Raw genomic sequence first — 27489 nt, 5'->3', positions numbered from 1 at the left:
AAAAGACCTGGCCATGTGCTGTGCACAGGCCTAAATAGGGATCAGGAACCAATGGTCTAAGGGCACGGGGGTGCTACTAAGAGCAGGGCAGGGCTCAGTGATCTAGAGAGGGGACAGGAGCGGACACTGGGATACCACCACCAATAGGGAAGCAGGGAAAAGAGAAACTACCAGGACCGGGGGAATGGGCACACAAGAAACTGGGGCAAAGCACCCAGGAAGCGCCATTCTTTCAGCCTAGGCAGGCAAGACTCTATGCTGCGTCCTTCCAAGGCAGGAGCCTGGCAATTGCCCCAAGGGGTTCCAGGGACTACACAAGAGAGCAAAGACTTACTGCTCTGTGGGCAACCAGGCCTCAAATGATGAACTCTTGGCTCTCCCATGCAGCCTCATTCCCCTTCCTGCAAAGGCTATGTGTGAGCTGTGATGGCACTCAGAGAGTTCACCCCTACAGAGCTGCTGCTGCTGCTGCTGCTGCTGCTGCTGCTGCTGCTGCTGCTGCTGCTGCTGCTGCTGCTGCTGCAACCCCTGCACCGACCTACGTGCCCATAAATCTTACCGCAGGTGATGGGAGGGAGAGCTCACCTGTGCTTCCGCCACCAAAATACCCAAGCAGAGGCTGTGGCCACAAGAAGCAGCACCACAATGCTGATGCTGATGGCGGGGAGCGGCGGGATTTGGGGGGTCCCGGGGCCGGCACGGGGGTTCCCCGCGGCCCGGCCCGGCCCTGCCGGCACCAGGAAATCGCCGCCGCCGTCCTCTCGTGCCCGGAGCGCCGGCAGGACGCCGGCGCAGCGCCGGCTGCCGGCGGAGCAGGAGCGGCTCGTGCCGCCCGGAGCGCTCCCGGTCCCGATCGCGACCGCAACGCCGCCGCGCCCTCAGCCCGGGCCCCGAACCCCCCGGCCCCGATCCGCCGGCCCTGGCGGGAGCAGGGCCGTGAGGGGACAGCGGGGGGGGGCTCGCGGAGCCGAGCTGGGATTGGCGGGGCCGGCGCTGCCTCCGCTTGTGATTGGTTGGGCTCACCTGGCCGGCGCTTCCTCAACAGGGATTGGCGGGGCCGGCGCTGCATCCGCTTGTGATTGGCTGAGCTGGCCGGCCCTGGGGCATAAATAGCGCCCTGAGGAGCCGGGGGGGGGTCAGTCCGGCGGCGGGACGGGGAGCGGCGTTTGGAGCTGCGCGGTCGGTCGGCCGGGAGGAACGCCGCTGCGCCGGGACGGGATGCCCGCAGCTGCCGGCCCGGGGAGCGAGGGTAAGCACGGACGCGACTCCCGCGTCCGCCTGCGCCAGTGTCTGGGGTCCGGCGGTGTCCTGGGGCAGTGGCGCCAGCCGTACCCAGGGCGGCCGGAGGCCTGGTGCGGGGCCTGGTGCGGCGCAGGACGACCGGCTGCGGCTACCAGGGGCCGGCGAGAAGCGCTTCTGTAGTTTCTGGATTTAAAGCAGTGTTTACAGGATCAGAAATAAAGCAGCAGTTTTTGCACTTTTTCTTATTTTATTTTGCTTTTATTAGAAGTAACTATGTTTTTCATATTTGGTGCATCTTTTCATTATTTTGCTTGTTTCAATGCACTATTTTTGGCTCGTGGTTTGTTTTTTTGGTTTTGGTGGATTTTTTTTGTGTGTTTTTTTTTGGTTTTGTTTTTGTGTTTTTTTGTTTTTGGGTTTTTTTTTTTTTTTTTTTTTTTTTTTTTCTAAATATCTGATGTTAATTCAGTAAAGGTTGTAGGGCTAGGGCTGAAACAGCAGTTGTGAGCCCAGTAGAGACAGAAAGCCCCAGGATGTGGAATAAAGCCCTTGGCACTAGAGGCACGCCCAAAACAGTGTGGAACGGTGGAAATGCTGGGGCTGGAGGGTTCTCCCCACAGGAGAAGGGGATGGAGCTGCAGCTCAGGGCCTGCAGGAGATGCCTGGGGGGTTACCAGCCCTTGCCCCGTGGTACCCAGCAGAGGCTGAGGCTGTGGGGGCTCGGAGGGCTCCAGGCCCCGAGAATCAACCCGTGGACACCTTTTGGGATGAGGGAGCAGGGGCCCAGTGGCTCTTCCCAGCCCCTGGTGCTGCCTGGGGGAGCTGAGGGGGCTTTCGGACAAGTGCTGGGCTGAGACCCAGGGGAAGCGGGGAGATACATGTTGGCCTTCGGGCTTCAAGTGTCCCCAAGGTTGAGAACCCAGGAGGGTGGGTGATACAACTCCTAAAGACATTGAAGTGATGACAATGACTGACTTGTGGCCTTCTCAACAGCCCCGGGCTGCAGTGAGAAGCAGTAGCAGTTTTAGCTGCAGGCAGTGGGAAGCTGAGGAGCTGGAGCTGAGACAGCAGAGCTGGAGGAGACACAAAGATGGTAGGCTTTGGGGTAAAACCCCTGGGGGGCTGGTCTAGGGAATATGGAGCTGGGACGGGAACTGCGGGCTGGAGCTGAAATCGCTGTAAGGGCTGGGGTAGGGACTGGAGAGCTGTTGCTGCAGTAAGGATTGGCAGGTTGAGGCTGGACTATGGGAACAGGCGCTGAGCTGAAACAACACAAAGCTAGAGCAAAAGCAAAAATCGTACTCTGAGAACCAGAAGCAGCATTTTGTGCCGCTGCTGGGAAGATGTGGAGACAGAAGTGAAACGGAAGAGCTGGCAGTGAAATAAAGCTTGTGGGCCTGAAGCTGAAATCACTGGGGACTGCAGTGCTGCAATTGCAATCACAGTTCAAAGGGGATAATGAGTGTAGACCTGGGAAGCGACTGTGAAATGGGACATGTGCCCAGGGGTTGGTAATGGAATAAAGATTAATGGGATGGAGGTGGAATAGCATTTCTAGAGCTGAAGCTGAAGCCGCACAACTAGAGACAAAAAAAGGACCCTGTTGTCTCAACCTGGAGCAGCTACACCTGGCGCAGACAGGCAGAAAAAATGAATGTGGAGGTGGAAGAACCGGGCTGGCCGTGAAATAAAGCTTATGGGTCAAGAGCTGAAAACTCTGGGGCTGGGAAGGGCTTTCTAGAACTGCTGAACACCTGAACTCTGAACACATGAAATCAGCAGAGAGGTGGGATAGAGATTGTTAATGGCAGAGGACAATCAGTGTGTCAGGGAGGGGCCCATAGGTCCAAAAGCTGAAGGCTGGAGATGTGTGGGAGGGACAAAAGCTGAAATAAGGTCTTGAGCATGAAGTACGATGACAGGCTGCAGCTGGGAAAAGCCCAGTCAGAAGGCGAAGACGGGGAAAAAAATTCCAGGCAGCAGCACTAGGAAAAAAGATATTCAAGCTGGGTTTTCCTGACGCCCCCTCCACACTAATATTACACTGTCCTATCCCTGTTCCTGTCAGATGCATCAGCACTAATGCAGGTAACGGCTTTTGGATTTCAGACCTGACCAGGAAGGATGGTTTCTGTCCTCTCAACCCCTACACAGGGGGAAAGGATACTTTGCGTCACCCCCCTCCTACTCCTGTCATCTCCAGCTCAGGCTGCCCCTGCATCACTTACCTCATTCTGGGGATGGGGCTCCCGGGGAGGAAGGGACAAGCTGTTCTACCTAGTCCCAAGCTAGGACACGGCTGGGGAGCCCCAACTCTGCTCTAAACACCATGGGGGTGGGCCTGGCAACTCCCCTTTCCTTCCCACCAACTTTGGTGAGGAATCCACTCCCCCTCCCCAAGGGCCAAGGGATTGGTAAGGGATTTTAGCAACCCTTGGATGGCCCTTGGTGCAGGCAGCTCTTGTTTAATTTCTCTTCCTTCTTTTAATATCTTTCAATTATTTCTTAAGCAATTACTGCAATTAGGATATACAATAAGGACAGCAGGATTTCTGCCTCGTTGGATTGGGAAATCCAAGCCGAGGTCCTTGGAGAGACTGAGGGGATGGGGAGCTGAGCCTCAGGCTGGGTTTTGACAGTGGAAGTTTGGTGAGGAAGAAAAGAGAGATCCCCCAAAAGTGATTAAGGTCAGTTCTGCTGGCTTTGGGTGCTCCTGCCCCCAGAAAATCATTCTGGTTAAATGGGACTTGAAGAAGCAGGGGGATGTGCCGGGGGCGGGGCCCAGAGGCGGTCGGGGGCGGGGCCGGCAGTGCTGGAGTTCTCGGTGTTTGGGTTTTGTCTGGGCTTGTCAGCCAAGTCATAAACAAGCCAACTCGGCTCCTCAACTCTCCAATGAATGTTTGAAACGCTTCCACAGAAGGACAAGTCAGGAGTGATTCCAAAGGAAATATTTCAAATGAAGGGTAACGATTGCTGAGGAATTTCCTTGGGAATTATGATCCTCAGGCATATGGATTTTCGGGGGTGGAATCCCCGTTTCAGCCTCGGGCACCTGCAGGAGAAGAGGGGTCCTTATCCACAGCAAGGGAAGCCCAGTGCCCCATCGTGTCAGGTGCAGACAATGAACCGTCCCGGGAATGAACAGCAAGTCCCCTCTGCCCTCACCCTCGGAGTGGCAGCAGCTGCAGGTGAGAGATGCCACAGGATGGGGAGGGGAGAGAGCAGCCCCGGGTGTGAGCTGGGAACAGTGAGGGGGGGACAGAGCAGGCACAGGTGCAGCTGTGATGGATAACGAGGGGGCGGTTCCAGCCGGGGGCGGTTTAAAAGGGGAGCCTCAGCTCAATTGAGTATCGAGCTGTGAGGAGTGAGGACTTTATCCTGCGGTTCTGGGTGTGATTCATGGAGAGACTACAAGAGCATTTGGATTTGGAGCATTTCCTCGGGAAGCGCCGGGGGACAAACCTTTGTACCAAACAGGTAAATAACCCAGTGCGGGTTTATTGGGGGGACATTTTTCCTTTTCAGCTTCGTCTCACCAGTCCCTCCCCTGTGCTCCCAGAAGAAAAAGGAGTTATGGAGACAAAAGGAGTTCAAATTGATTGGAGAAACTCCTTTTTTTCTGTTGTTATCTGTGTTTAAAGTGGCGAGATTTTCTTTTCAGCTGAAATTTTAATTAATAGTGGCCCTTCTATGTGGCTTCTTTTCAATATGAGGTTCTTAGGTGGTGTGTAGTGTTTTGTCTGACTTTTTTGGTATTATTTATTGTGAGTAATTTGGTTTTTGAGTGAAGGTAACCTCATGGGTGAGTTTGTTTGTATTTGAGGTAGAACTAATTTAAGTAGCTTTTTTAAAGAGACTTCTGAAATGTGTTATTGGGGTTTTGTGTGTTGTATGGAGGGATTCAGGTTGGGTAGAGCTGGTTTTTTTTCTGTTTGGTGGTTTTTAATGATTTATTGTGTAGCTTTATTCTCTTTGTAGGTGGTGTGATGAGGGATATGTGGTGTATTTATTTCATGTTTGGTTTCATAGCTCACATGGTCAGAGTATTTTTGAACTGAGTTTTGTTACTGAGTTGTTTTTGGGGGATATTGTGTTTTTCAAGAGTTTGTTTTCTAAAGTTCACAGTGGTGTAGTTGGCTGTGGTGTGAGGTATAGGGGAGGTTTTTATTTATTTAGTCGTGGCTTTTATCATGGCAAGGGTGTTGTGTTTGTTTTAGTGGGTTTGAGACAGTGTGATGTAGTTCATTTTTTAGGGTTTCTTAATTTTTATAATTAGATTATTGTTTTATGGGATTTGTTTATTTAGCATGCTTGACTACAGTGTATGTTTTATAGTTTTGGATAATTTAGGGGATATTGTTTGTAGCCAAATGGATCTTTTGGTTTTGTGTGTATTTATAGGTGGTCTGTTTGTTTTGATGGTTCTGAGGTATTATGGGTTCATTGAGTCAGGAATAATTGGTTTTGGTGCTGTTAATTGAAGTATATTTGTGCTGTTTTTATTTTTGTGGATTGATTTGTTTGTTGTTGTGGTTTAGGGTAAACCTGAGAGGAAACTTTTGAAAAGGGTTTTTTTTTTTTTTAGAGAGTAAAGCAAAATGGTCTCTCTTTTAAATTGGTTTGTGAAAGAATTTCTTTAGGAAGAAATGAACAAAACTATTTATTTAACAAACAAAGTGGTCACAAGCATAAAGAATAAATAACATAAAATAATAAAACACTTTGTTTTTCTGAAGGGAGATGGTAAATTCAGAAAGCCCTTGCTGTGGCTGTAGCTCATCTCCTTTGGTCTCTTATCAGCTGTTCTGGTGTTGATAAAATGCTGAGGTCCAGGCCCCGTGGCTGCAGGTGCAGCTCTCGGTGCTTCTCTGGGTTTTTCAGTCTGCAGCAGGTTTAATGAGCCCAAAGAAAAAGGGGAAATAATCAGTGCAGGGAACTTCTCTGCCCTGAAACTAACTAAGCGCAAAGGAGATCTGTGTGCTGCAGTCTGTCTGTGCTTGAGCTGAATACACTGGACAGGGAATGCAGAGGAGTGAACACTGTTTTCTTAAAACAGGCTGCGTGCTTTTTATTTCCTTGCTTTGCTCTCAAAATCAGTCTGAAAGGTACTGAAGGCGTTTTTGAAGTAGCTATTTTAAATTTTTGAGGGTTTTTGGTGTTTAAATTATTTATTTTGGAGGAAGTTTGTTTGAAGTTTTTGCTTAGTTATTATGAAATTATTTTATTTTTAATTAGAAGTTTTATTGCAGTTAAAGGTAGAGGCTTTTTTTGTTAAGTTAGTAATAGATAATAGGCTTTGATTTGGTATGTAGTGATGGGATTGGTGTATATGGTGTACATATGTGGACTAAGGATTTAAAATTCTGTGGTTTTGACGTGCTAGGTTAATAAGTTTCTATAGGTCAAGGAATATAAGTTTTCTACTTTTTATGTGGTTAGAGGCAGGTATTTCAGTTGGGGGTGTTCTGGGTGTATATTTCAGAGGTTTTTTGAGGAGAATGGAGATGGGGTTATTTTTATTATATTTGGAAAATGGACTAGGAGTAATAAGAGTTGGCTTTTTTTAAATGGACTTCTGTTTGTGTTTTGTTTTCTAAAATTGGTATATTTGTGTGGTCAGGGCAGTGGTGTTTCTGGTGCAACTCTGAGCATCCCTTATTGTTTGTGTGCTTCAGGTGGTCACTTGTCGCACACTGAGATCCTCTCACCCAACAGCCCTGCTGAGATCATCCGTGGATGTTTGGTTTTCTTTATGGCACCTGACTGAGACAGCAGGAATTTCCCTGAGGCAGAGACAGCCTTCCTTGGCCCCTGATGTGGATTCTCATCCCTGGACATCCCAGAGATAAGTGAAGGGCTAAAAGCCACAGAGGGAGTGAAAGTGGGGTGTGGGTTGGGAGTCACTGGGAGGGATTTTTGGGTCGGGTTTGGAGATGGGGATGTCCAAGATGTGATCCCTTTAGGGCACAGAGAGGGAAGGTCTCACAGTGCTGAGGTGTGCAGGGCAGAGCAGTCCCAGGGCACGTCATGTCACTTCTCTGTTGTGCACTCTGTGTCTTTTGTGTGTCCTGTGTGGTGTGTCTTTTGCCTTAACCCTTCAAGGGGTCTTTTGGAGACCCCAGGCATTGTTCTTAACATCTCCCTGTTCCTTGAACAGGCACTGATATCATTGAACTTTGATTTAGGTGCTCAGACACACATCAGAATCCATCTCTCTTCACAAGTGTCCAGTCTGGTGCCTTTCCAGGTCTTGTTCTGAGCTGTATCAACAGCTGTGCATTGCCACCATCCATTCAGGTGGATTAGGTCTTGTCAGAATGCAGGGATAGGTAGATGAGTCTGACCTTAGGATTCTTGGGCATCCATCCCTGCATTTCTTGGGATCAGTGATCCCGTTGGCATCTTCTTCCTGCAGGGCTCTCTGAGCCTGGTCAGCTCCCCATCGGTCTTACCTCGGTCATCTCATTGCGAGTTCTCTCGGTCCTCAGGGTCATTCTTCTTGCTGAGATATTTCTGTCCCTGTTGTGTCCCCCCTTTTGTCCTGTCCTGTGTCACGGGTGTTGGTGTGTGTTTGGCTTGGAGCTGCTCTGCCTTGTTGCTTAGTCTGGGTGTAGGGGGAATGGGACAAGTCCTGGGGACTTGAAATTTGTCATGTAGGGTGTAGTTGGCCTGTAGAGGGTATTCCTAGAGTGACACAAAGTGTCTGGAATTGTCAAATGCTCCTTCAGCACTTTGACTTTTGACCTTTCTTTCAGATGCAGATGGATTAAATCCATGGCAGAGTGCCTCATCCCGGGTGAGGGGGCTCCCTTGAGAAGGTCAGTCCCTATTTGTGTTTGCAGGGGAGGTGTAAATGGTGGCCTTGTCACAGCACTGCTCTTTGTCTTTATTTTTAGGAGGCAAGGCTGGATCTCTGCAGTCAAGGTGAAGTGGACGAGGTGAGCAGTGATGGGTGGACAGAAGCAGTTACTATTGCTGAAGTCTCTCTTCTGGTTCTACTCTAAGCATTCACTGGTCTTTTTTTGTTTTATTTTAGGCGGTCCCCTTGGCAGATGTGCTGGCCCAGGATGCCAGAGGAGGGCAGATGGGTGCAACATTAAGGCTCACTTGTGTCCTGCTTCAGTCAGAGCAGGGAGGTTGCTGTTTCACAGTAACTCGGTATGATTTTTCCTTTTTTGTTTCTTTGCAGATGCTGCTGCTGCCCCAGGTGTGCCAAGGAATAGAGGGAGGGGGTGAGTCGGCACATGGGCAGGTGGCCCACAGGTGAGTGCTGTGCTCAGTGTGTCCCTTTTCCTTTTGCTGGGTTCACTCTGGGCAGCCTCTGGAGTGGGGTGAAGATCTGAGGGGGAGCCGGGACAGCGGTGCAGAGGAGCCCCGGGGGTGACTTTTCTGGAGGGGAATAGTCACATTTTCTGTTTTGTGGTCCCAGGTAGTGTGAGGAGGTGCACAGCTGGAGTTTGGGTATGGCAGCACCGAGGTGGATGCAGAGAACGTCTTCAAATCCACGGTGCCAACACATTCATTTCTGTCCAGGATGGATTTTGTCCCCTCGTATTCCAAAAGCAAAGTGTTGGGGCTGGTGGTTGGGAGAAGGGGAAAAACCTTTTCAGTCCCAGGAGGCAATTTAAAGTTACCTTGGAGGAGGAGAGGGCCCTCAGGATGGACCCCTCAGGAGTAAAGGGAGAGGGTTTCTCCTTAGCATCACCTGAGCCTTGGCCAGGCAGGGCAGTCCCAACCCATCTCTGCATTCTAGCAAGATTTGCACCGTTGGTCGTCTTAGTCTTTGAGAGTCCACAGGGTTAGGGTGCAGTGGGGGGAGATTCTTGGCCTTGCCCGCCTGGGCATCCTGGGATCCGTGTCCCAGGAGCATCCCGGGTTGCAGGGTGTAGGGTAGTAGGGTTCAGCAGGAGGGCGCAGAGCAGTTCAGCAGTGACCTACAGAGGCTGAAGGCTGAGGGAGGGCTTGAGAGGTAAAGGACTCACAGGCTAGAGAGCACACAGTGAAAATCAGGGGCCCAGGCTGGGATACAAGTCAGAGTACAGGTGTACCAGCCCTCACAGCACTGCTACCAACACTGTGTTTCCCTGAGAGCAGGTGCAGGCAGCAATCCTAATGCAGGACAATGCCAGAAGCCCTGAGAGGTGCAGGCAGTAAGCCCAAGGCTAGGGCCAGGCAGGAAGTGATAGTGGGGGGCAGAGTCCACAGGGTTTGGGTTCACTGGGGATGTCCAGCCTGCATTCCTTTCCTGCTCTAACTGGGGTTGCTCACACCCCTAATGGAGGCTGTGGTGGGTGGGCTCAGGACCAATAATGTCTCTAAGACCTTGGCACTGCAAGAGTCAGCCTCTGAGTCCAGCTGAAGTGTGCTGCCCAAGGACCCAGGCATGCTTAGGAGAGGAGGAGTAGCAGAATTGCCAGGTTTTGGGGGATGTGCTGGTGAGATTATGCTTTGATATTTGGTTTTCTTTATTGTAGCTGACTGAGAGACAACAGCCCAGTGACAGCAGGAGTCTCCCAGAGGGAGAGGCGACCTTCTTTGGCACCCAATGTGAATTCCCATCCCCAGACATCCGAGAGATAAGTGGAGGGCTTGGAGTCACAGAGGGGATGAAAGCGGGATGTGGGGTCAGGGGTCACCAGGAGGGGTTTGGTGAATCAGGTTTGGAGATGGGGATGTCCAAGATGTGACCCCTTAGGCTGTGTAAAGGGAAAGTCTCATTTTTGATCAGTGCTGAGGTGTGCAGGGCAGAGCAGTCCCAGGGCACGTCGTGTCACTTGTCTGTTGTGCACTCTGTGGTTTTGGAGCATCTCATATCTTTCATGTCTTTTCCCTTTGCCCTTCAAGGGGCCTTTTAAAACCCCTGGCATCAATCTTAGCATTTCTGATCTCTGCATTCCTCAGCCAAGTGACTTTGACTCGGGTGCTCAGACACACATCAGAATCCATCTCTCTTCACAAGTGTCCAGGCTGATGCCTTTCCAGGTCTTGTTCTGAGCTGTATCCACAGCTGTGCACTGCCACCATCCATTCAGGTGGATTAGGTCTTGTCAGAATGCAGGGATAGGTAGATGAGTCTGACCTTAGGATTCTCGGGCATCCATCCCAGCGTTTCTTGGGATCAGTGATCCCGTTGGCATCTTCTTCCTGCAGGGTTCTCTGAGCCTGGTCAGCTCCCCATGGGTCTTACCTCGGTCATCTCATTGCGAGTTCTCTCGGTCCTCAGGGTCATTCTTCTTGCTGAGATATTTCTGTCCCTGTTGTGTCCTCCCTTTTGTCCTGTCCTGTGTCACGGGTGTTGGTGTGTGTTTGGCTTGGAGCTGCTCTGCCTTGTTGCTTAGTCTGGGTGTAGGGGGAATGGGACAAGTCCTGGGGACTTGAAATTTGTCATGTAGGGTGTAGTTGGCCTGTAGAGGGTATCCCTAGATTGACACAAATTGTCTGGAGCCATCAAGTTATCTTGCAGCACTTTGACTTTTGTCCTGACTTCCTTTCAGATGCAGATGGATTAAATCCATAGCAGAGTGCCCCATCCCGGGTGAGGGGGCTCTCCAGGGAAGGTCAGTCACTGTTGATGATGAGAGTCACATATTTCACATTTATTGGCACTCCAGTGCAGGGCACCTGCATTTACAGCTCCAAACAAGTGAGTCCCTTGGTAACCACCCCCGGGGAGCAGCTGGAGCCTGCTCTGGGCTGGGCTAGGGGACCAAACACTTGGGGCTGACACAGCTCCACACTGAGGGGGCTTGGGAAAATGCCTGGCTTTGTCCAGGATTTTTTTTTTAACCTTTCTACAAGGTTTTAGTTGTCAACTTGGTAAAAATAAATGCTAAGGACTTCAAACCATGAGGGGCTGGCAAGTTATGCACACCAGAGACAGCTTTTTTGTTTTGTTTTTAAATAGCTGCGAGGTTTATATCTTGATTTTCAGACTCTCTTTTTTTGGCCGACTTTTTGTTAAAAATCTTATTTTGAAGTGCCTCAACCAAGGACATCCTGTTTGAAACTTTATCCCTGTTGTTTTTCGTCTTGCAGGTAGGTGGTAAAAAAGGATGGAGCCAGTAGGAAGCAAAGCCCCTGGAAGGCCTCATCCCAGTCCAGCTGTTGTTTTGTGTTCTTTAAAAGATTTTATATTTATTTTTAATTTTTAACTTTTTTAAACATTACTTTTAGATTTTTTTAGATTTTTATTTTATTTCCATGTTTTTATTTTTTGTATTTTTAATTTTTAAAAAACTTTTTATTAACTTTATTCAATTTCTTTTTAATTTTTATTTTTTCATGTTTTCTTTGTTCCTTTTTTAAATACTATTTCTTACCCAGAGTATGTGGAAGTTTGACCCTAAAGGAGAGAAAAACCAGGAAAAGGCTGACATCAAAGAACACTAAATTCATTTGTGCCATGCTTTAATATGAAAAAGATAAAGGATAGCATGAGAAAAGACCAAGCATTCTCTGTTTTCCAGGAGCCTCCCATTCTCTGCACACTGACCACCCTTCCGGTGGACTTCTACACAGAAACCATTAACTTATGTTTTCTTTGGGTTTTTTGTTTGTTTTTGTGTTTGTTGTTTTTTTTTTTTTTTTCTTCCATTCTCTTTCTTACCCTGAGTAGGTGGAAGTTTGGCTGTTGGCAAGAAAGAAGTTGAAAAATGACCTCCATGTCCATTGGATGTCTGGATATAATTGAGAGTGCAGTTAGTGAAAAACCTCTGTATTTTCTGCAACATTAAAAAACCTGAATGGAGAAAGCTGTGAACACTGTGGTGCCTTTTTTTTTTCCTTTCAACCCCTTAACAGGTCTCATTCTCCCCATGCACAGTATTACCAGCAGTAACTTGATGTTGAGGTGTATTTCATTGTTCTTTGTCTTTATTTTTAGGAGGTAACATGGGATATTGGCACTCCAGGTGAAGCAGACAGGGTGAGTGTTGACTGGTGGATGGAAGCAGTTGTTGCTCAGGCCTCAATTTCTGGTGCAACTCTAAGCATACACTGTTGAGTTTTTTTGGGGTTTTTTTTAGGTGGTCTACTTGCAAGGCGTTCCAGTCCTGGATCCCAGCAGCTTGGTGGGTACAAGTTTAAGATATACATGTTTCAGAGTTCTGTCAGACTGGAGCAATTGTGTTTTCACAGTAACTCAGCCTGCTTTTTGCTTTGTTTCTTTGTAGGAGCTGCTGCGGCCCTACGGATACCAGGGAAGAGAGGCAAGCAGGTGAGTTGACATTTTGGCAGGATGACTCAGGTGAGCGGTGTGTAACAGCACGCTAAATGTGTACCTTTTCCTTTTGCAGGTACCCTCTGGGCAGCCTCAGGAGTCAAATGGCGATCTGAGGTGAGCCGGGGTAGCGGTGCAGGGGAGGCCTGGGGATTACTTTTTCTGTCAGGCAATTGTCACATTTTCTGTTTCGTTGTCCTAGGTACCGTGAGGTGCGGAGCCCAAGACTGGATATGGCAGCACTGAAGTGGATGTGTTCTTTTCCATTGAAGATGGATTTTTGTCCGCTCATCTTCTGAAAGATAAGTGTTTGGGCTGGTGTTTGGGTGAAGGGGAAAAAGCTTTGCAAAAGGAGGAAATTCAAAGTCAGCTTAGAGGAGAGAGCCCTAGTGGGACGGGCCCCTCGCAACTAATGGGAGAGGGTTTCACCTCGGCATCACCGGAGGCTTTGCCGGGCAGGGCAGTTCCGCGTCCTCGCGTGTTTTGCGCCGTCGTCCATCTTCGAGTCTCAACATCCTCGTGAACGTTTTCACCCGAGGAGGTCGCCTTCAGGTCCAGAGCTATCGCCACGGTCACCCGGCAGTCATCGCTTCCTTCTCTCGGCCTACCCAGCTTCTCAAGCATCCTATTAACAACTTAGGCACTAGTTCTTGTAAGGAGTTCCGTTTCATCATCGCGTGCTATTGCCTTAAAGCTTTCTTTCCTTTGGCATCATCAGCCTGTGGCTCATCTTGTGCTAGGAGTCTTGGGTCCATAAGGTGAAACTGCCTGGCAGTTTCAAGTTATGTCTGCTGTGTTGTCTGCGTCTGCATTATGTAGTTTGTGTCCCTTGTCTTCTGTGTGATAGGCCTTTGTTACATCCAGACACTGTATCCGCACCATTCCGGCCCCCTTTGGCCGTACTCTCCTCGTGTACTTTCCCGGATCATCCTTATTCCGGCCTCGTTACGTTTTGACTTTTTGAGGCCGGCACACGGACACTCGAGCGTTCTCATCCATTTTCATTCTCAGCTTGGGTAGCACCGCCTTTTCAGATGCCATTCTCTTGGACTTTTATAGGGAGGGTATTAGATTCCCCTCACGTGCCTGCAGTATCTTTCAGAGTTATCTGAAGTCAGCACTTGTATTCTACCTGTCTCTGCTCATGTTGTATGTGCCAATGTTGAATGCGCCAATATTGCGTCTCTCAGTGTCGGCTTATATTGTGTGTGCCTACATTGTATCTGAGTCTATTGCATCTCACTATGTTGGTTCATATTGTATGTGCCTACATTGTATCTGAATATGTTGTATGTGACTATGCTGGCTTATGTTGTATTGTACTGTATGTGACTATGCTGTATCATACTATGCTGGCTTATGCTGTATCCTATTGTATGTGACTATGCTGTATCCTATTGTATGTGACTATGTTGTATCAGGCTATCTTATGCCGCTTATGTGTGAGCTGCCCTGCCCTGGCACATAGTGTTAGTGAGGTAGAACAGTTGTAAAACTTCACAGTTCACCTCTTTTCTGTGGAGTTTTGGGCATAAGAGATGTGGGCCTGGAGTGGGGATAACTTGCTGTCAGATAAGCGCTTGTTGACCACCTCTTGTTGTCTTCCAGGTCCCTGAGGAGGATTAGCATCTCTGTGGTTGCTGATGCTACAAGTTTCCTGGAATCTACCATGTATGCTGAAGAGTGATTGTGTGTGTATGAGAGTCCTCTGTGTTTGCTTGTGTTTGCCTGTGTGTGTGTGTGCGCTGACTGGTTTGACTGGTTCTAACCTTGTGTGCGTGACTTTTGCCTTTCAGGTTTTTCAACACATTTTAAATTTAGAATAAAAAATCCCCAGCTCAGGGTTTTTTTTTTAATTTTCCCCCCCGGCTGGGTTTTTTTTCCTCGGTCCCGGCCGGTCTGCGAGGCGATGTTCATCGCCAAAGTTTGGGTGCCGACGGCCTGTGGACCGAGGTTTTCGTCAGGCAGGCCGGTTTGTGTCGAGGCTCCCGGGAACCACGTTCCCGAGGAGTGCTGCGAGTGTGTGTCAATGATTGGGGGTTCTTGGGAGGTGCTTTGAGGTGAGAGCGAGGGTGGGTTTGTGTGCAAGCTGAAGGAGGTGCGTGTGGTGGATGACTGTTCTATGTTACATGTGCTGCTTTTGTTTTGCATTTCCTGTACCAATAAAATGAGATCTAATGGATGTTTCAGAAGCAGAAAAACTGTTCTATTGTCTCAATGTGTATTTGGCTTGCGGTTCCCTGTATTGTTCCGTATTTGCATTTGCTGCCGTGTTTCCATGTATCGCTCTGTACGAAGCTGTACTTTTATCAGCGTGTCTACGGGTTGTATCTGTACTTGCATTTGTATATGTTGTTTCCATGTGTTTTGCTGAAGTGTAAATAAAAATGTTCATTCAATAGTAGTTGAATCCACCTTAATTAAGATTCCCTCCCGCCCTCTCTGCCCCCCTTTGGCTCCTGTCTTCATTTGGTGTCATTGAGTCATTTTCTCTCGCTCTATTTCTTGCTTTCCTTCACTCTATTTCCCTACTTCCAGGTAAGTCTATTTATTTTCCTCTCTATATCTTCATGCTATTTCCTTTTCTCTCTCACTCTGCTTCTTTCTCTCTTAACTCTTTATTTTCCTCTGTTGTTCTATTTCTAGCTGTTTCTCTTTTGCTTTCATTCTGTGTTTCTCTCTAGCTCTGTTTCTCTTTCCCTGTGTTTCGCTGTAACTCTATTTCAGTGTAACTGTTTCTCTTTCTTTCTCAGTCTGTTTCTCTGTTTCTCTCACGCTCACTCTGTCTCAGTTTCACTCTAATGCTGTTTCTCTTTTACTTCCACTCTAACAACTCTGTTTCTCTCCAAGTCTCTCTTTCGCTCTAACTCACTGTGTTTCTCTGTTGCTCTGACTCTTTTTTGCTTTGTTTCTCTGTCTGTTTCGCTCTCTCTCTCTGTTTTTCTCTGTTTCTCTCTTTCTCTTTATTTGTAATTTAAAGTTAGAAATAAAGTTTAACTTTATTTCTAACTCTGGTGCAGTGGTAGGAATTTTCATGCGGCCAGGGAACAAATATTAAAAAAAACTTTAAATAAATAAAAATATTTGGTCCCTGGCCGCATGAAAATTCCTACCACTGCACCAGACTTATTATTTTTATTCTTTTTTATTTATATATACACCCAATAGCCCCCCTATACACAGGGTATACATACTGTATGCCCCCCTAATTAGTCCTCCAGGTGGGAGCAGCTGATTATAGATGATTGCTTAATCACCACACCCCCCACTCCCACCTGGACCACTAATGACCCAATTAGCCAGTTGAATAATTAATCACCCTATGCAAATAACCTAATTAATTACCTACACATATGCAAATCACCCAATTAATTATGCAGGGTTACATTTACATATAGGGTTACATGTGGGGTTGATTTTAGGGTTCAGAATGCATTACGGTCAAAGGTCAGGGGGTCAGGGTCAAAGGCCGGGGGTCAGGGGGGTAATAGGTTAAAGGTTGTAAGTCAGGGGTTATAGTTCAAAGGTCATATGTCAGGGGTCAAAGGTCAAGGGTCATAGGTCAGGGGTCATAGGTCAAAGGTCAGGGGGTCATGGGTCAAAGGTCAGGGGTCATAGGTCAGGGGTCATAGGTCAAAGGTCAGGGGGTCAAAGGTCATAGGTCAGGGGTCATAGGTCAAAGGTCAGGGGTCAAAGGTCAAAGGTCATAGGTCAAAGGTCAGGGGTCATAGGTCAAAGGTCAGGGGTCAAAGGTCATAGGTCAAAGGTCAGAGGTCAGGGGTCATAGGTCAAAGGTCAGGGGTCATAGGTCAAAGGTCAGGGGTCATAGGTCAAAGGTCAGGGGGTCAAAGGTCATAGGTCAAAGGTCAGAGGTCAGGGGTCATAGGTCAAAGGTCAGGGGTCATAGGTCAAAGGTCAGGGGGTCAAAGGTCAAAGGTCATAGGTCAAAGGTCAGGGGGTCAGAGGTCAGGGGGTCAGAGGTCAAAGGTCAAGATGCCATAGGTCAGGGGGTCAATGTTCGGGGGTCAAAGGTCATAGGTCAGGGGGTCAAAGGCCAGGGGTCAGGAGTCAGGGGGTCAGGGGGTCAGGGGGTCAAGGGTCAGGGTAGCGGGTTAGGGGTTAGGGGATAGCAATAAAACTAAGTAGACATTTTATTTTATAACTCTCTGAACCTCCTTGTTTATTACCCAAGAAATCTAAAACTAAGCAAACAAAAAAACCCCCAAAACAAAGCCCCCACAAACACTCCCCCCAAAAGCACGCAGAAAGAGAAAATTATTTCATTTTATATTATTACTTTTAAATTATTTTTATATTATTTATTAGAATTTATTTTTATTTTAATAAAGATTAAGTGTTTACCCCTTAGAAAACCAGTCTTTCAATTCTAATTAACTCTGGTTTTGATCTGTTAGGTTAATGAAGTCATATAGTTTAAAATATCAAGAAATAAATGCTACCAAAAAAAATAAAAATACAAAAAAAAAATATATACATAACAAAAAGACAACTACAACATCTAAGAATAATATCTTTAGTTACACTATTATTACATGTTCCATATATTATAGTATGTAAAATATACCTAATAAAATGAACATGATATAATAAATAATTTTTAATAATATAAATAGGTAGATTATATAAATAGATAAATTATACTAGATAAATACATGAGATAATAGAAATATCATAATAAGAAATAGAAGAAATATGGAAATATAGCATAAAATTAAGGCTATTTTTGTTTTGGCTCGGTTGATGGCAGGGTTCTCGTAGTTGTTGTGGTTGGGGGTCTTTTGGGGCCTTTATTTTCGGGGATGTTTGGAAGGGGAATTTTGGCCACGTTCTTTTTTGCCTCCGCTCCGTGCGGCGGCGCTGCCACCGTGTGGACACAGAGCGGTACTGCAGCCCCCCTGCCTGGCACCGGGCTCTGAACTGTGAGGCAATGCTGCCATCCTGTGGATAAATTGCGGTACTACAGTTCTCCCCCGTGCCCATAGCAGCCCCGGGCTGTGAACTGTGCGGCAATGCTGCCATCTAGTGGATAAAAAGCGGTACTGCAGTTCTCCGCCGTAGCAGCCCCGGGCTGTGAGCTCACGGGCAGTTTTGCCGCCCGAGGACCGAAAGATCATGGCCAAAAAGGCGAGAAAAAATGAGAGGACCCCCGGACACGTGGCAGCCGGCTCCCTGCGCGCGACCTGGACCACGGAGCCGCCCGGGAGCGATTTTTCCGCGGCGTACGCAGGTGCGCGGGCACGGGATGGGGGCTGAGCGGCGCAGCGGCAGTGTTCGGGCAGGCGATGTGGTCAGGGGCCTGTGCGAGCAGCCGAGGGGGACATTTGGGGGGGATGCCACAACCAAGATGGCGGCGCGACTCGCGGCGCTTGACCTTCTAAAGATGGCGGCCAAAAGGGCGGGAAACAGAGAGGACCTCTGGTGTGTCTATCTTAGTACCTGCATAAAAATCCCGACCACGGCGCCGCCCGGGGACAATTTTCTGCGGCGTTTCCAGGTGTAGGGACACGCACTGTGGGTTCAGCCGCGCCGCGGGCGGGTTCAGGGTAGACATTTTAGTCAGGCGCCTGTTGTAGACACTGATGGGGTCCTTAAGTGTGCCACAACCAAGATGGCGGCCCGGTTCGCTGCGGCTGACCTTCTAAAGACGGCGGCGGGGAGGGGTGAAAGTGACGTAAGTCGCGGCGTCACCGAACAGGGCCGGGGAGGGACGAAAATGACCGAGTGTTGCCGAACAGCCGAGAATAGCCGACGGCTGACGGAAATCGCCGAACAGCCGAACCCAGCCGAGTTTCCCCGAACGTCGCCCCCCTCAGCCGAACCGAACGAGCCGGGGGCAGTTCCGGGGCAGTTCCGGGCCAGTGTCCGCCCTCACTGCCGCTTCCTCGGCGGGCCATTCAAGGCGGTGTCGGGGCCGCTGCCGATCCCCCGGCGGGCGGGCAGGCGGGCGGGACACGCTGGCGCTGTGCCCGGAGCTGCAGCACTCGCTGTCGCCGCTGGAGCCGTGCCGGGGCCTCCCGGGGAAGGCAGCGAGTAGAAACCGGTAAATTAGAATTAATGTAGAGGGGACAGAGCAGGCACAGGTGCAGCTGGGATGGATAACGAGGGGCCGGTTCCAGCCGGGGGCGGTTTAAAAGGGGAGCATCAGCTCAATTCGATATCGAGCTGTGAAGAATGAGGATTTTATCCTGAGTTCTGGCCGTGGTTCACGAAGAGACTGCAGGAGCATTTGGATTTGGAGCATTTCCTCGGGGGACGACAAGGGACAAACTTCTATGCTAAACAGATAAGCCACTTTGGGTTTATTGGGGGAATGTTTTTTTTCTTTTCAGCTTCGTCTCACCAATCCCTCCCCGGTGCTCCCAGAAGAAAAAGGAGTTATGGAGACAAAAGGAGTTCAAATTGATTGAAGAAACTCCTCTTCTGTTGTTGTCAGTGTCTGAAGTGGAGGAATTTTCTTTTCAGCTGGAATTTTAATAAATAATGATGTTTCTATGTGGCTTTTATTCAATATTATGTACTTAGGGGATATGTAGTATTTTGTGTGACTTCTTGGAGTATTATTTATCATACATAATCAGGTTTTTGAGTGAGGATAACTTTATGGATGGGTTTGTTTGTATTTGAGGTAGAATTAATCTAAGTAGCTCTTCTTGAGAGACTTCTGAAATGTGTTATTGGGGTTTTGTGTGTTGTGTGGAGGGATTCAGGTTGGGTAGAGCTGGGTTTTTTCTGTTTGGTGGTTTTTAATGATTTATTGTGTGGCTTTATTCTGTTTGTAGACGGTGTGATGAGACATGTGGTGTATTTATTTCGTGTTTGGTTTCGTAGTTCACATGGTCAGAGTATTTTTGAACTGAGTTTGGTTTTGAATTGTTTTTGGGGAATATTGTGTTTTTCCAGGGTTTGTTTTCTAGGGTTTACAGTGGTGTAATTGGCTGTGGTGTGAGGTATAGGGGAGGTTTTTATTTATTTACTGGTGGCTTTTATCGTGGTGAGCATCTAGTGTTTGTTTTAGTGGGTTTGAGACAGTGTGATGTAGTTAATTTTTTAAGGTTTCTTAATATTTATGATGACATTATTGTTTGTGGTGTTGTAGGGGTTTGTTTATTTAGCCTGCTTGATTAGAGTATATGTTTTATAGTTTTGGATAATTTAGGGGATATTGTTTGTAGTCAAATGGATCTTTTGGTTTTGTGTATATTTATAGGGGGTCTCTTTGTTTTGATGGTTTTGAGGAATTATGGGTTTATTGAGTCAGGAATAATTGGTTTTGGTGCTGTTAATTTGAGTATATTTCTGCTGTTTTTATTTTTGTGGATTGATTTGTTTATTGTTGTGCTTCTCTGGGTTTTCCAGTCTGCAGCAGGTTTAAACAGTCAGAAGAAAAAGGGAAAAAGAAGTCTTTGCTTTAGCTGGCTAAAACTAACAAAGAGCGAAGGAGATCTGTGTGCTGCAGTCTGTCTGTGCTTGGGCTGAATACACTGGACAGGGAATGCACAGGAGTAAACACTGTTTCCTTAAAACAGGCTGCGTGCTTTTTCTTTCCTTGCTTTGCTCTCAAAATCAGTCTGGCATGTACAGAAGGCATTTCTGAAGTAGTTATTTTAAATATTTGAGGGGTTTTGGCATTCAAAATACTTATTTTGGAGGAAGTTTGTTTGAAGTTTTTGCTTACTTATAATGAGATTATTTTATTTTTAATTAGGTGTTTTTATGGTTTTTTTGTAGTTAAAAGTTGAGACTTTTTTGGTATTTTATTAATAGAAAATAGGATTTGTTTTGGAATATAGTGATGGGATCGGTGTATATGGTGTTGACTAAGGATTAAAAATTCTGTGGTTTTGATGCATTAGGTTAATGAATTTATATAGTTTAAAAGATGTGGGGTTTATGCTTATTTGGTTAGAGGCAGGTCTTTAAGTTGGGGGGGTTTTGGGTGTATATTTTGGAAGTTTTTTGAGGGGAATGGAGATGGGGTTATTTTTATTATATTTGGAAAATGGACTAGGAGTAATAAGAGTTGGCTTTTTTTTGCTGCACATTTGTTTGTGTTTTCTAAAATTGATATATTTGTGTCGTCAGGGCAGTAGTGTTTCTGGTGCAACTCTGAGCATCCCTTATTGTTTGTGTGTTTCGGGTGGTCACTTCTCTCACACTGAGATCCTCTCACCCAACAGCACTGTCGGCACCAGGAAATCGCCACCGCCGTCCTCTCGTGCCCGGAGCCCCGGCAGGACGCCGGCGCAGCGCCGGCTGCGGGCGGAGCCGGAGCGGCTCGTGCCGCCCGGAGCGCTCCCGGTCCCGATCGCGACCGCAACGCCGCCACGCCCTCAGCCCGGGCCCCGAAGCCCCCGGCCCCGATCCGCCGGCCCTGGCGGGAGCGGGGCCGTGAGGGGACAGCGGGGGGGGGCTCGCGGAGCCGAGCTGGGATTGGCGGGGCCGGCGCTGCCTCCGCTTGTGATTGGTTCGGCTCAGCTGGCCGGCGCTTCCTCAACAGGGATTGGTGGGGCCGGCGCTGCATCCGCTTGTGATTGGCTGAGCTGGCCGGCCCTGGGGCAAAAATAGCAGCCTGAGGGGCCGTGGGCGTCAGTCCGGCGGCGGGACGGGGAGCGGCCTTTGGAGCTGCGCGGTCGGTCGGTCGGTCGGTCGGGAGGAGCGCCGCTGCGCCGGGACGGGATGCCCGCAGCTGCCGGCTCGGGGAGCGAGGGTGAGCACGGACGCGACTCCCGCGTCCGCCTGCGCCAGTGTCTGGGGGCCGGCGGTGTCCTGGGGCAGTGGCGCCAGCCGTACCCAGGGAGGCCGGAGGCCTGGTGCGGGGCCTGGTGCGGCGCAGGAGGACCGGCTGTGGCTACCAGGGGCCGGCGAGAAGCGCTTCTGTAGTTTCTGGATTTAAAGCAGTGTTTACAGGATCAGAAATAAAGCAGCAGTTTTTGCACTTTTTCTTATTTTATTTTGCTTTTATTAGAAGTAACTATGTTTTTCATATTTATTGCATCTTTCATTATTTTGCTTGTTTCAATGCACTATTTTTGGCTCGTGGTTTTGTTTCTTTTTTTTTTTTTTTTTTTTTTTTTTTTTTTTTTTTTTTTTTTTTTTTTTTTTTTCTAAATATCTGATGTTAATTCAGTAAAGGTTGTAGGGCTAGGGCTGAAACAGCAGTTGTGAGCCCAGTAGAGACAGAAAGCCCCAGGATGTGGAATAAAGCCCTTGGCACTAGAGGCACGCCCAAAACAGTGTGGAACAGTGGAAATGCTGGGGCTGGAGGGTTCTCCCCACGGGAGAAGGGGATGGAGCTGCAGCTCAGGGCCTGCAGGAGATGCCTGGGGGGTTACCAGCCCTTGCCCCGTGGTACCCAGCAGAGGCTGAGGCTGTGGGGGCTCGGAGGGCTCCAGGGCCTGAGAACCAACCCGTGGACACCTTTTGGGATGAGGGAGCAGGGGCCCAGTGGCTCTTTCCAGCCCCTGGTGCTGCCTGGGGGAGCTGAGGGGGCTTTCGGACAAGTGCTGGGCTGAGACCCAGGGGAAGGGGGGAGATACATGTTGGCCTTCGGGCTTCAAGTGTCCCCAAGGTTGAGAACCCAGGAGGGTGGGTGATACAACTCCTAAAGACATTGAAGTGATGACAATGACTGACTTGTGGCCTTCTCAACAGCCCCGGGCTGCAGTGAGAAGCAGTAGCAGTTTTAGCTGCAGGCAGTGGGAAGCTGAGGAGCTGGAGCTGAGACAGCAGAGCTGGAGGAGACACAAAGATGGTAGGCTTTGGGGTAAAACCCCTGGGGGGCTGCTCTGGGGAATATGGAGCCGGGACGGGAACTGCGGGCTGGAGCTGAAATCACTGTAAGGGCTGGGGTAGGGACTGGAGAGCCGTTGCTGCAGTAAGGATTGGCAGGTTGAGGCTGGACTATGGGTACAAGAGGGGAGCTAAAACAACACAGAGCTACAAAAAATCCAAAAATCATACTCTGAGAACCAGAAGCGGCATTTTGTGCCACTGCTGGGAAGATGTGGAGACAGAAGTGGAATAGAAGAGCTGGCAGTGAAATAAAGCTTGTGGGACTGAAGCTGAAATCACTGGGCACTGCAGTGCTGCAATTGCAGTCACTGTTCAAAGGGGATAGTGAATGTAGACCTGGGAAGCGACTGTGAAATGGGACATGTGCCCAGGGGTTGGTAATGGAATAAAGATTAATGGGATGGAGGTGGAATACCATTTCTAGAGCTGAAGCTGAAACCGCACAACTAGAGACAAAAAAAGGACCCTGTTGTCTCAACCTGGAGCAGCTACACCTGGCAGAGACAGGCAGAAAAACGCACGCAGAGCTGGAAGAACTGTGCTGGACTTGAAATAAAGCTTGCGGGTCGAGAGTTGAAATCACTGGGGCTGGGAAGGGGACTCTGCAGGGCTCCAGCTGAAATTGCTGCAGCGGTGGCATAGAGACTGCCAAGGCCATAGAAACTCCAGGGCTGACATAGAGCCTGTATCATTGCTGTGCTGAAATCATTGTAGGCCTGTGATATTGATGTTGGGGCTGGGTCTTGAGGCTGAAATTGGGAGGAGAGGGGTGTACAGATGAAAAGGGATTGCTCTAAGATGGCTCCTTAGAAGCTGGCGCTGCTGGGATATTGCCTGGCTCTGGGTGTGGCACTAAAGGGCTGGGGCTGAAATCACAGTGGGGCTGGGATATTGACTGCAGGGTGAGCATAGACACTGTAGGGCTCAGAGCTGAATTGTTACCGGGCTGATGCCAAGATGAAGATCCTGCCTATTTAAAGCAGGACAAGATTCAGGCTGCGGAGGTGGAGAAACACACACGTAGGGCTGGATGAAGAAGAACTCAGCTGGCCGTGAAATAAAGCTTGTGGGTTAAGAGCTATAACCACTGGGGCTGGGAAGGGCTTTCTAGAACTCCACTTGAAATCACCAGAGGGTGGGATAGACATTGTTAATGGCATAGGAACTATAGGACGGGTGTAAAGACTGTAGGATTTGTGTGCTGAAATCTCTGTAGGCCTGTGATATTGATGTTTGCACTGCCTATTGTGACTGAAAATGGAACAGGATAACTAGACCTGAAAAGGGGAATGGAAGATTGCACCAGAAATCCCAGGCTTGCACAGATATTGTCTGGGCCTGTGATAGCCACTGTAGGGCTGCTGCTGAAATCACTGTGGGGCTGCAATTGTGAGTGGTAATGGAAAGAAACTGCAGAGCTGAGAAAGGAACTGAGAGGTGCATGGTGAAATGATGAAAGGGCTGGCATAGTGACTGTGGGGCAGGGATGGGGACTCTAGGGCTGCAGCTGAAAAGGACGGTGCGGCTGGGATATTGACTCTGGAGTGGACTTAGTGATGATATTCAAATCAGCTGAATTGTTGCAGAGCTGGAGCCGAGACAAAGATCTCTAGCAGTGTGCTTTTTGCATGGTGGAGCTGCTATCTAGAGCCCCATAAACATCTCCTGTGGAAAAGCCACTCGCGGAGGATTTGGGCTAAGCAGTCAGACTCGCATCACACATGCCGTGGCTAGGCTCAGCAAAGAGAGGCAAGAAGGGACTGTTGTTATGATAAATTCCAGCAAGGTTTGTTCCAGCACACCAGAGGGTTCAGGGACAGAAAGACCTGGCCATGTGCTGTGCACGGGCCTAAATAGGGATCAGGAACCAATGGTCTAAGGGCACGGGGGTGGTCCAAAGAGCAGGGCAGGGGTCAGTGATCTAGAGAGGGGATGGGGGTTCCAGGGACTCCACGGGAGAGTAGAAGAGTTGTTGCTCTGTGGGCAAACAGGCCTCACATGATAAATTCTTGGCTCTCTCATGCACCCTCATTACCCTTCCTGCAAAGGCTATGTGTGAGCTCTGATGGCACTCAGGGGCTTAACCCCTACAGAGCTGCTGCTGCTGCTGCAACCCCTGCACTGACCTACATGCCCATAAATCTTACCGCAGGTGATGGGAAGGAGAGCTCACCTGTGCTTCCGCCACCAAAATACCCAAGCAGAGGCTGTGGCCACAAGAAGCAGCACCGCAATGGTGATGCTGATGGTAGGGGATGTGCTGTGCTTTGCTGGGACAGGGAGGGAAGAGGGCGACTGTGTGAGGGTGACAGCGCCCATCAGGTGCTGCCCCTCACAGGGCCAGTGGCTGTCATCTGCAGCCTGCACCCCATGTCTGAATGGAACCTACCCCACGGGATGAGAAGGCTGCGGGCGCCCAGGCTCTGGTGGCTCACACGGCTGACACAGCTGTGCCCAGCACGGGGGCCACGGCCAGGACACTGCAGAGCTGGTGGGTGGGGTCAGCCTTGGGCAGGATGGGGCTGCTGTTAAACGCCGGGCCCGGAGGCACCTCCTGGCCGTCCCGCAGCCAGGCCACGCTGATGGGACTGGGGTGGAAGCCACTGGCGTGGCAAACGGGCAGCAGCCGCTCTAGCCTGGGGCTGTGCGCAAAGACCGTGGCCACAGGCAGCTCTGGGGCATGAGAGCAATAACGTGGGGCAAGTTCTGTGGGGCAGGGCTGGGCCCCAGCGTGGGGGTAGCTCTTGCAGGGTCACGGTGGGCTCACCTTGTCTCTCCAAAATTGCCATCCCATACCTCTTCAGCCTGAGGAAGTTGCTCTGCATATCCACATGGAGACAAAGTGCTCCATGAGCACTCTGACCTCTGCTTCTTGAGGCTCTTGCTGATCAGCTCTGCCACCTGTGATGGCTGCCATGACCTCCAGTGCTGTCTATCTACCTCAAAATCAGCGAGGTCTCTGCCACCCCAACTGACATTCAGGAAGCCCTGCCTTGTCGTATTGGGCTGCGGCACAGAACCTGCACAGAACTGCACCAGCAATGGCTCTGTCAAGGGAAAAGCCAGTGGAGAGGTCCCCTGAGTGTGTGGGACATGGATGGCATGAACTGGGGTCTGGCTGATGGCACATACAGGGATGGAGTGGAAAGCAGGGTGCAATGGCCAGCAGGGGGTCACGCCATGCTTCAGGAGACCCCAGACACCCTGCAAGCCTACAGAAGCCTCTTAAGAATAGAGTAGATACTGGTGTGCGGTGCTTCTTTAAAAAAAATTCTGTCCTCCAAAAGATTTGCCCCCAGTTTTCTCTTTCGTGATTCTGGCTGTGTCAATCCTGCAGTTCCAGGAAATTTGGTGGCAGCTTTCTGACACGCAGAGGGGTTCCTTGTGCCACATGGCAGGAGCTCTGAGGGGCATTTTTGGTCTGCTGCCCTGCCCAACCCTGCTAGTCATATGCCCCAGCAGCTGCAGGGTTTCAGGAGCTCTTGCACCCGATGAGACATCAGATGCCATCCTGCTGGGGAGGAGGGCTCTGGCAGGGCTCCTTCCTCTACTCACACTGCTCTTCTGTCTGCTGAACTGTGGCGTGCACAAATTGGATGATATTGCACAAACCGATTTTGTACTGGGATGTGATCTTTTCCCCATCACCTTCAGCTGCAGCCTGGCTGGCCCGGGGCCAGTGGAAGCAGATGCTCCAGTGGGCAGGATGCACTGGTAAGATGCATATGTCCCCTACGAGTGCCACGCATGACACCTCAGCAGACCCGATGTTGGCAAAGAGGCCACTCAGGAGCTACTGGATAATCTGCAACTCTGCTAGGAGGGAGGATGGAGACAGGAAAGGGTGCAGGAAGGAGATGACTGGAGGTGCTAAAGGGGAAATGGCAAATGGAGGTGCTGGCAGGGAAACATGGGATTCAGATCAGATAGTAAGAAATAAATTTTCTATGTGAGGGATAGATAAACACTGCCATATGTTACCCAAACGTATGGTGGAGCCCCATCCCTGGAAACGTTCAAGGCCAGGTTTTTTGGAGCTCTCAGCAGGGAAGGTGTCCCTGCCCATGGCAGAGGGCTTGGACTGAATGGCCTTTAAAGGTCCTTTTCACCCCAAAATCATTCTGTGCTTCTATGATTCTATGCTCTTCACCCTCCTCAGAGTTGCTTTCTTGTTTGACTTCACGCTCTTTTTGATTCTCTGTTTTACTTTCAACAATGGTTGTCTGCTGCAGATTTTAGCCATTTTATCCCCTCCCTCCCAGCTAGTGCTGCTGTCTGACTGCGAGAACAGCACCCTTGCTGCTTATTTGGGGTGATGGTTCCCCCCAGGAGAAGCACCTGTGCCAGGACCTGTGTCTGCCAAAGACCTGGACATGGTACGCAGGATAGAGGATGCTTGATAGGAAAGAGCATTTTTGTCCAGGCTTGGGGCTCCCTGATAGGGCCAGAACACCAGCCCAGCCCAGAGATCAATCCTGCCTTTCTGTGGCTGATGCTGCCTGCCCTGGAAGCATAAAGTCTCATGGGCTTATGGTAAAAATCTCTGTGTGACAGCAGTGCCTGCAACACCGTTTAGGAGATGCAGCTCCCTAATAAATTAGGGGCTGCTCTAAGGGGCCCTCAGCACCCTGTGGATCTCAGATTTGCCTGGCACCCATGGGCTCCCTGCAGGGGGAGGACATCTTGCAGGCAAACTCAAGCCTCAAGGCCTCTTTTGGCACCACTCTTGTTTCTTCTACCCGTGTGCCCAAGGCTCTGTGTTGGAGCTGGTGGGACAGAAGTCCTGAGCTGGAGGCAGGAAGAGAGAGGGTGGGCAGGGACAAAGCATGCTTGGCTGGTGCATGGTGGGAGGTCACCCTCTGATGCTGGGAATTATCTGCTCCCCCATACGGCCCAGTGGCCTGGCCGTGCCTCCCCTGAGTGAACTTGTGGGGTCCTGTGACAGGGCGGGGGATGAGAACGGTTGAGGTGAGCCAGGGCTCCCACTTACCCTCTGGGTCTGCCCACATCCCAGGGAGGAGGATCGGGAGAAAGAGGAGGAGGAGGAGGAGATGGGGCTGCACGGTGCACGCGGCAAGGCTGAAGCAGCAGCAGCAGCAGCGACTGCGGGATCTCAAGCTTCAGGCCAGCGCAGCAGTCACTGCGGCGGCTCTCCACCAATTGGAGAATCGGTGTATGAGGGAGGGGCCCAGAGCTCCCAAGCTGAAGGCTGGAGA

General features: G+C 49.6%; 1 pseudogene across 1 annotated transcript; it reads right to left on the bottom strand.

Annotated features, from left to right (window-relative positions):
- Positions 1-355: 355 nt before the first annotated feature.
- LOC310914037 (T-cell surface glycoprotein CD1a-like) lies at positions 356-27309 on the bottom strand (annotated as a pseudogene). Its single transcript has 6 exons — positions 27264-27309; positions 25829-26089; positions 25041-25293; positions 24663-24946; positions 24447-24543; positions 356-401 (listed from the first exon to the last, which is right to left on the bottom strand). The product of its transcript is annotated as a T-cell surface glycoprotein CD1a-like (transcript).
- Between the last annotated feature and the right edge of the window lie 180 nt (positions 27310-27489).

The sequence above is a fragment of the Zosterops lateralis genome, assembly GCF_965231275.1.
Source record: "Zosterops lateralis genome assembly, chromosome: 12".
Classification (NCBI taxonomy): domain Eukaryota; kingdom Metazoa; phylum Chordata; class Aves; order Passeriformes; family Zosteropidae; genus Zosterops; species Zosterops lateralis.
The sequence above is the reverse complement of the archived record's forward strand: the minus strand, read 5'-3'. Positions and strand labels throughout refer to the sequence as shown.